The sequence below is a fragment of the Stomoxys calcitrans genome, chromosome 3 (genome assembly GCF_963082655.1).
Source record: "Stomoxys calcitrans chromosome 3, idStoCalc2.1, whole genome shotgun sequence".
Classification (NCBI taxonomy): Eukaryota; Metazoa; Arthropoda; class Insecta; order Diptera; family Muscidae; genus Stomoxys; species Stomoxys calcitrans.
The window spans coordinates 187,675,552-187,684,477 of NC_081554.1; positions in this window are offsets into that span (position 1 = coordinate 187,675,552).

The following is an 8,926-nucleotide window of genomic DNA, read 5'->3' on the forward strand; positions in this document are numbered from 1 at the left end:
CCGCCCTAAATCGTGTCATCATTATCCCATCCTATCCGATACGATCCCGGATTGCTCCTCAAACGATCTGGCGATTTCAGAAGGACTAAGACTCGGTCACATTTCCACGTACGAGGGAAATAGCCTACTACGACACATCGTGTAAGGATCAACAAGGATCGACATGGTTCGGCATAGCCTTCCAGGTGTTTTTACACATCTGTCCAGTCATACCGTCCATGCCAGAATGATTTTCCTTATAAAACGGTGATCAAATTCCTTTCCGAAAAGCCAACATTTCTTTTGATAGATTCTGAACCAAAGTTCAAGTAACTTTGGAGAGTCTAGGCCGCAGATCAAAGGTTTTTCGAGAAATCTTAGTTAAAGGTTGAATGTGGAACAGGAATTTTAATTAACTTTCAAGACGGTTTGACATCAACAACCAAATTCTGGGACCTCAAATTCCATTGGCATGCTACGAGTATGCTGAAAGTCTTTTTCAGCAAAATATTCTCTTTAATGAAAACAAACAACAAACTGTACATCACCTTTTACTTAGCCTCAATAGATAGCTTGAGAAAATAATATTTCTAACAACCCTCCCTTTTGCATATACTTTTCCCCACATTCATTTTAAAACTTTGACACACACACACACACGCACATCCATTCAAATGAACCTTTTGACTTTCAGTTTAATTTTGTTCTGCACTTTGCACTTAAAATATCTTATCCTTTACATATACGCTTGGCAATGTCGATCTTTATGGAAAACATAAACAAATGAACGACAAGCATATGGGAATGTGAATGTGAGTGAAAAAAAGGAAAACATTCAACGATGTCCCTGAAGTTCTTGCATGGTAATGCAAATGAAAAGGATATGCCAGATACACAATATGCTCTAGATACGAAAGGAAATTCAATTGAATGTTTTCATATCATCCACAAATTGTTATCCTTTTCGATTGCTGACTCTGGCTCTGGTCCATTGAGAGAATCATTCTTTAAGGTCTTCGGAGAATGAGAGAGGCAGATGGAAAGTCCCCACAATATCTGTTAAATTTTTCAAATTGTTTGGAAACTTGTCATTAATAAATCATTGTTTGGCTCCTAATTACTGCTGGAATTGTTTGCAGAGTAGGAGATTTATGAGTAGAGACCATAAAACGCCAGAGCCCAGGAGTTTGCTGAGTGTTGACTAAACAGAAGCATTGCGGCAAACTCAAATATCTTCGTCGTCTTATTTTATTTTTGTTTTTTGGTTTTAATTTTTAATTTAGGCTTTTCTGTTAAAGGACACCCACCATTTTGGGCGCTTACCACAAACCTTCCCCTGTGGTGAGCTTTTGAGGGAAACTCTAATTGTTGCGGTTAGATTCCTAAGCCATTGGAGTAGAGGGGAAATGTGGGAATTACTCTTAATTTCCGGTAATAAAATTTATTTTTGTTGTTGAAGGATTTTGTTGTTGTTGTTTTGTTTGTTGCTTCGCCAAATACACTTTCTTTACCTACCCCAAATTTAGAATTTATTTAGATTTTTTGCTTAACAGCAAGCAAAAGAGTATACAACCGAGAGAGAGAGAGAGAAAGGGAGACAGAGTAGGTTGTAATTGTTTTGCCAAAACTTTTCTTTACTGTTGTGGTATCTATCTTTACCATTGCATTTAAAAGTTGTTTTTTTTTCTTTCTTTGCCATTGAAACCCCAAATCTTACTTCCGGGCAAACAGGTACTACTGTTTGGATTTAAACAAAACACCACCACCCGCAAAAGTGTGCCAGTTGAACAAAAAAAGAGCAAACCAATGAGCAAATACCAGGGATTGATATGAAAAAGATTGCTGAAGCAGCAGTCCCATTATTACAGCAAGCCTTTTATTGAAACCTCACCCCTTTTATCACAAAGAGTTTGAGAGTCTTCATACTACAGCGCAGCAGCACAGTGCGATAAGTAATTTGCCTGAGGATTTGTTTGCTTAACCGTTTTTCAGATTGAAAAGCAGGTATTCAAGGCAGAGGGGAGATAGAAACTAAAAGTTTTAATTTTAAAGCAAAGCAAAGTAAAGGCATGCATGAAATGGGGATAGTATTTTAACAAACGGAAAAGGACTTAAAGTTGGAAGTTTAAATGATTTTGCAATAAAACAAGTTAAAACGTGTTAAAACGTGATAAGTTCAGCAGTGTGGAACTTTGGTTACTTGCCACTATGGATATATAACTCATCCTATTTTAATATAACTCCACTACCATTTCCCCTTTTTTGACGTACCCAACATGCATTCGTTGGCCATTAGGAAAGTTAAGGGTTGGAGGGGGGAAAGAGGAAGTAGTGTTTATTGATATTAGTCTTAAATTTCTGAACGTCAATGTCGGTGGGAAAGACATTAGCCGGAAGTCGATTCCACATACGAATGGTTCGGGCGAAATATGAATTTTCTCGGTAATGCAAGGTTCGGTCGACTGGCCAATCAATTACAAACTGGTGTGAGTTCCCGACAAAGTCTTTAATTCCTGGTGAACATCCTAACGTCAGGGATAAGAAGACGAATATCCCTGGAACCCGCGCCATGAAAATAACGATAGAGCAGTACAACGCTACCCACATTCCGACGATGTTCAAGAGAAGCAATAAAGTTGGAGACTCTACTGTCCATCTAGCTCTCCGTTAAGCCCGGTCAAGTAGCACCAAGGGTGATTTTGGAGTTCCTGCCCATATATGAGAGTTATATTCCATCCTCGGCCTGATGTAGGTAGTATAGATATTGAGAAGATTAGAACAGGTGAAATATTTCTTGCACCGCTTAAGAAAGCCCAAACACTTGAATGCTTCTTTCGACACTTCAAATATGTGTTTTGACCAACGGACATCACATTGTATCTTCATGCCCAGAACATCAAGAGCATCTGACTGCTCAATATCTATACCGTCGATAGATATCGACGATTAAAGTGGGTCAGTGAATCGCTTGTGAGACAAGAAACAACAGTGCGTCTTCTGTGCGTTAAAGTCTACTCTGTTCATTCTACCCCACTGGGAAATGGTCAACAAATCCTGGGAGAGCGTCTCATTCATAATGCGCCTCCTGTCATCGGCAAATGAGTAGACTGGATTCCAAGTCTGACCCAATAGATCGTCAATGAAAATAAGAAAAAGGGAAGGGGAAGGACAGGGCCTTATGGCACACCTGCGGTCAATGGATACTCTTCTGATGAGAACCCATCTACAACAACTCGTATAGTGCGATCTCTGAGAAAGCTTGATAAAAATCGAATGAAGTTATTACCTACACCAAAAGCGACAAGTTTGATAAAAATGCACCGTGCCAGACCCTATCAAATGCCTTGGAGATATTCAAAGACACGACCTTATTCTCACCAAACTGGTGGATAGAGCGACTCTATCGTTCCGACAAAAATGCCATTAGATCTCCCGTAGAGCGATTTCTGCGGAACCCATACTGTCTGTCGCTTAGAAGGCCATTGGACTCTAAGTATATGACAAGATGATGGCTGACCATACTCTCCATAACCTTGGAGAGCGCGGAGCATATCGCAATTGGCCGGTAATTCGCAGGGTTATTCACCCCACCTTTCTTGGGGATGGGCTGAACGTTCTCAAGGTTGAAAAGGTTGCTTAGTGGACGAGCAACACTTATTTATAACGTCGAGATCCGCAAGTGAAATCAGGCAATAAAAGCGTTTTTCTATGGAATTAAGATCCCTTTAAATTTTAATCGGACTGCACTCATTGATATGAGAGAAGACCCTTTATCGTCAGATCGGTCGGTAAACCATATTTGTGTTGGATATCGGGAGGCTTATAACAACTCACTGATTCGAGTTTCAGCGAAATCGGTTAATAAATAAAGCATTTATGGGCTTCAGACCCTTTATCAGCAGATCGATCTATATGGCAGCTATATCTACATATAGTTCGATCTGAACCATATTTGGGTTGGATATCGGAAGACCTAAAACTACTCACTGTTTAAAATTTTTGCTAAATAGGATTAAAAGTAAGGATTTTATAGGCTTCAGACCCTTTATCGACAGATCGGTCTATATGCCAGCTATACCTAAATATATTCCGATCTGAACCATATTTAAGTCGGGTATCGGAAGGCTTAAAACAACTCAATGTTTCAAAATTTCACCGAAATTGGATACAAATTAAAGCTCCTATGGGCTTTAGACCCTTTATCGGTAGATAGGTCTATATGGCAGCTATATCCAAATATGGTCTTATTGGGCCCACTCTAGAACTTAACCTGCATTCAGCCAAAAGACGTATCTGTGCCAAATTCTTGCTCAATATTTCAATTTTTGAATACTGTAGAGTAATTACAACAGACGGGAGGACAGACACACGGACATTGTTAAATCGTCTTAGAATTTTACGACTATCTGAAATATATATACTTTGCAGGGTTAAGGTCATCCACGTTGTGAATATGTTACCCACGTTGTAGATAATGTTATCCGCGTTGGGGATAATGTTATCCACGTTGTGGATAAGTTGTCCACGCTGTGGATATGTTATCCACGTTGTGGAAAATGTTATCCACATTGTGGATAATGTTATCCGCGTTGTGGATAAGGTTAACCGCGTTGTGGATAATGTTATCCGCGTTGTGAATAATGTTATCCACGTTGTGGATAATATTATCCACGTTGTGAATAATATTATCCACGTTGTGGATAATGTTATATACGTTGTGGATAAGGTTATCCACGTTGTGGATAAGGTTATCCACGTTGTGGATAATGTTATCCACGTTGTGGATAACGTTATCTGAACAAAAACCGCCTTCGACTGCAGCAGATGTCTCAACGGGATGGCTGAGCAGTTAAACATGCATCTTTTCTGGGTGCCAGGCCATAGAGATATCCCAGGGAATTGTAAAGCAGACGAGCTTACGAGACTAGGAACTAGCGTACACATTCCAGAGATACTGGCATCTGTGGATATACCTCTAGCGACATGTAAGCAAAGTTTTCAGGACGAGGCCCGAAGGACAACGAATGATAGATGGTCACAAAGGGGGGGTTGTGAGCATTACAAAACTATTTGGCATAATCTAGACTTGAAGATGTCTACCGCTTTGCTGTCATTGGCTAGAATAGACGTCTCAGTCATTGTGTCCGTCATGACAGGTCACTGTCTAAACGGAAAACATGCTGACAGACTGAAGGTTGCCAACAACGACTTTTGCAGAAGCTGTGGGACATCGAGGAAGAGGAGACTATAGAACACCTTCTGTGTGTGTGTGTCCCGCACTAGCACTTAGAAGGAGTTCCACATTAGGTTCTCATTTCTTTGAGAACCTCTCTGATTTAGCGGATGTGAACATTCACAAGTTATTGGGCTTTTTAAAGCGATCTGGATAGTTTAACGGTAGGAATTAAAACGCTGAAGCCTTCGTCGGTTCCTGTGGTATCACAATGGTTGAAAACGTCTAAGTGAGTTTGATGGCAGACTGCCACTTAAACCTAATCTAACCTAGGCTAGCCTCGTTAAATTTTGTTAAATTTTATTTTTATATTAAAATTTTTTTTTAATTGATGATTATTGGCTTCAAAGTTCACTTTTTTAACCCCTGCTTCTTTTTCTTGGTAACTCAAACTGATGTTTCATAATTTTTAGAAACTTATAGTATTGTTCAATGGGATTCTAATGTTATGACATTCAAAGATGAAACGTGACGAGATATAGAAAATGTGTATTTTGTATTTTTAAAAATTTGAAAAATCCGCAATTACTTTTTGGGCAACCCAATACATCAACTTTTATTTTAATTAATTTTTTTTAAAAAATTTTTTGCTCTAGAAAATATTGTCATAACATTCCCAATGTGTAAAAAAAATATTGAATTTTTAGGGAAAATTGTTTTCTAGTGAAGTTTAACAAAATTCTATTAATTTCACTGAATATTTTGTTTTTAATGGAATTTTCTTTACTAGTAGTAGGGGACAGTAGGAATCGACAGGCATGACATTCATGCGTGTAATGTGACGAGACATTTGAATATTAAATGTCGTTTCGATGAATTTCATTTAGCCTTCAACCTTTGTTAGGGGAAAAATCAATATTTATATCAAATATTATTTTTCCACCATAAGCCAATGGTCTTACATTAAATGTCCTTAAGATTGTATCACATATTGGTTATGACCCCAATATTTTTGTGTTTTGTTTGTGGCCACTTATCGCAGGAATTTCTTAACTTCTGCAGACCAGACATCCAAGATATCTAATTACCCAAGCTAGAGTTTGAGGTTAGAGAGTAAGATACTAAACAAACCAAAAAAACACTGACATTTGAGTGGTCAACGTGTTTTTTTTTTTTGAAAAGGGAGCAATCAAAGCAGCCAAATAAAATTAAGCAGGCTATTTATTTAACAAATTCATTAGCCAGATAAACAATAAACCTATTTGGCAAGGCATTAAGTTGGTTATTACTTTATATTCAGAGGGCATGAAAAAAAAGAAAGAAAGGAATGGTTAACCAAAAATCCTTAAAGGAGCTGCCCTTTTGCCTCATACCGTTTTCTTTTATTTTTTCTTCATTTCTATGGGGTCAAGAATATCTAATAACCGACATTCAATATAAAACAAAAATCATGCAACCATAACATAATGCCCATCAACAAGGCAGACCCCAATTTCAAACGACCAAGTCCTACCAAAACGAAGGCAACAAAAAAAAAAAAACAGCTGAAAGGCCATGTTTATGTGAAAGAAAGAAAAGAAGACAGTTGAGAGACATTTAGTGAAAGGCATGACAGCAGAAAATGACGTTGATGCTTTGCTTAAGGAGGACATTTGGAAGCAAATCTATTCACACTTGGGCTCCTTGGTAGGGCAAAGTAGGATACGGACAAATGGGTTTTCGGGGCCAGAACAAATGTGTTAACATATTTATAACACACTCCCCCCCCCACTACATCACTCCCTCTCTATAAGGACAATAGACAAGCATAATGCGTTTTGATGTTGGGTGTATATACCAAAAAAAAATATGTTTCAGGATATTGGCTATTCATTATTATTATTATTATTATTATTTTGTACCATTCACACTTCGATAGACATGCAATCCTTCATTTACTTCTTTGTCTATGCATTACAACATCACAACACTCAGCCAATCACACACCAAACCATTATACTCAACATTATCATCGCCATCACCATCATCATTATCATTATGAGATTGATGTTCACACAAAGCAATGGACCATAGGGACAAATATGTCAAGGAGTTTGGGAGGGGAGGTTCGACAAAAAGGTAAGTTGTTTTGGCCTTTTGCGGGACCATTATCATCACCATCAGCATGTTACAAAAAGAAATAGACATCGAGCATCAGACAATAGTCACAATAAGGATACAAAACATGAAATCATATCTGGTATTCGGGGCGGTAAGGGTTATTGAAATGGAAATCTATCTATAAGTGGTCAATTGAAATGGCAAAAATTAAATTTTGAAAATATTTAAAAAAAATTTTTAAAATTTTTGTTATAAAAGTATGAAAAAGATGAAATCATATCTAAAATCATAAAATCTCTGGAAGCCTCAATTTTTGTTCGATTTGTGTGAAATTTTGCATGTAGTGCTCTGCTAAGACTTTTAACAACTCTGGGCAATCGTCTATAACCTGATGTAGCTCCCACAAAAACCGATTTCCCGACTTGACTTCTTGAGTCACAGAAACCGTAATTTTTGTCCGATTTGGCTGAAATTTTGGAAATACAGTCTAAATCGGTCCATAACCTGATGTAGCTGCCATATAAACCGATCTCCCGATTTGAATTCTTAAGCCCCTGGAAGCAGCAATTTTTATCCGTCTGAATCGGTCTTTAACCCGATATAGCTCCCATATAGGCCGATCTCCCGATTTGACTTCTTGTGCCCTTACAAGCCGCAATTTTTGTCCGATTTGGCTGAACATTTTGCATGTTGTGTTTCGTTATGACTTCCAACAACTCTGCCAAATACGGGCTGAATCGATCTTTTACCTGATATAGCTCCCATATAAACTTATCTTACGATTTGAATTCTTGAGCCCCTGGAAGTCGAAACTTTTGTCCGGAAGTTGGCTAAAATTTCGCTAATAGGGTTCCGTTATGACTTCCAATCACTGTGCCCAGTACACTCCATATCGGCTTAAAACCTGATATAGCTCCCATATAAACCAATCTCCCGAATTGACTTTTTTCCCATTTGTCCGATTTAGCTGAAATTTTGCATGTAGTGTTCCGTTATGACTTCCTATAACTGTGCTTAGTACGGTCCGAATCGGTCTATAATCTGATATAACTCCCATATAAACCGATCTCCCGAATTGACTACTAGAGTCCTTGCAGCCATAATTGTTGTCCGATTTGGCTTAAATTTTCCAAACGGTGTTCTGGTACAACTTCCAACAAGTGTGCCAAATGCGGCCAAAATCAGTTTATACCTGATATGGCTCCCATATAAACCGGTCGCTCAATCATCCTTTTTCGGTTTCTAGAAGCTTTAATTTTTGCTGGCTTGATAGTAGTTTGGTATGTAAATAAAATTATGCCCTTCAACTAAATTTATTTTGTATACCCCCCACCCCTTAGTGGTGGGTTCCCAAGATTCGGCCCAGCCGAACTCTACACGCTTTTACTTGTTCAAATAATATGAGCTATATGACCGATATAAGCCGTACTTTTCAGCCAAATCGGAAAAGAATTGCGCCCTCTAGAAGCTCACAAAGTCAAGATAGACGGAATGACGAAATTAGTATACCCCCCTCCTATGGTGGAGGGTATAAAAATTAGTACAAATTTGGAAATTTTTCGCAGTTTCATTCAATATCAGTGTTTTAAGCGTTTAGCTACCAAATAAATTGAAACAAGTAAAAGTGTGCTACGTTCGGCTGGGCTGAATCTTGGGAACTCACCACCATGGATT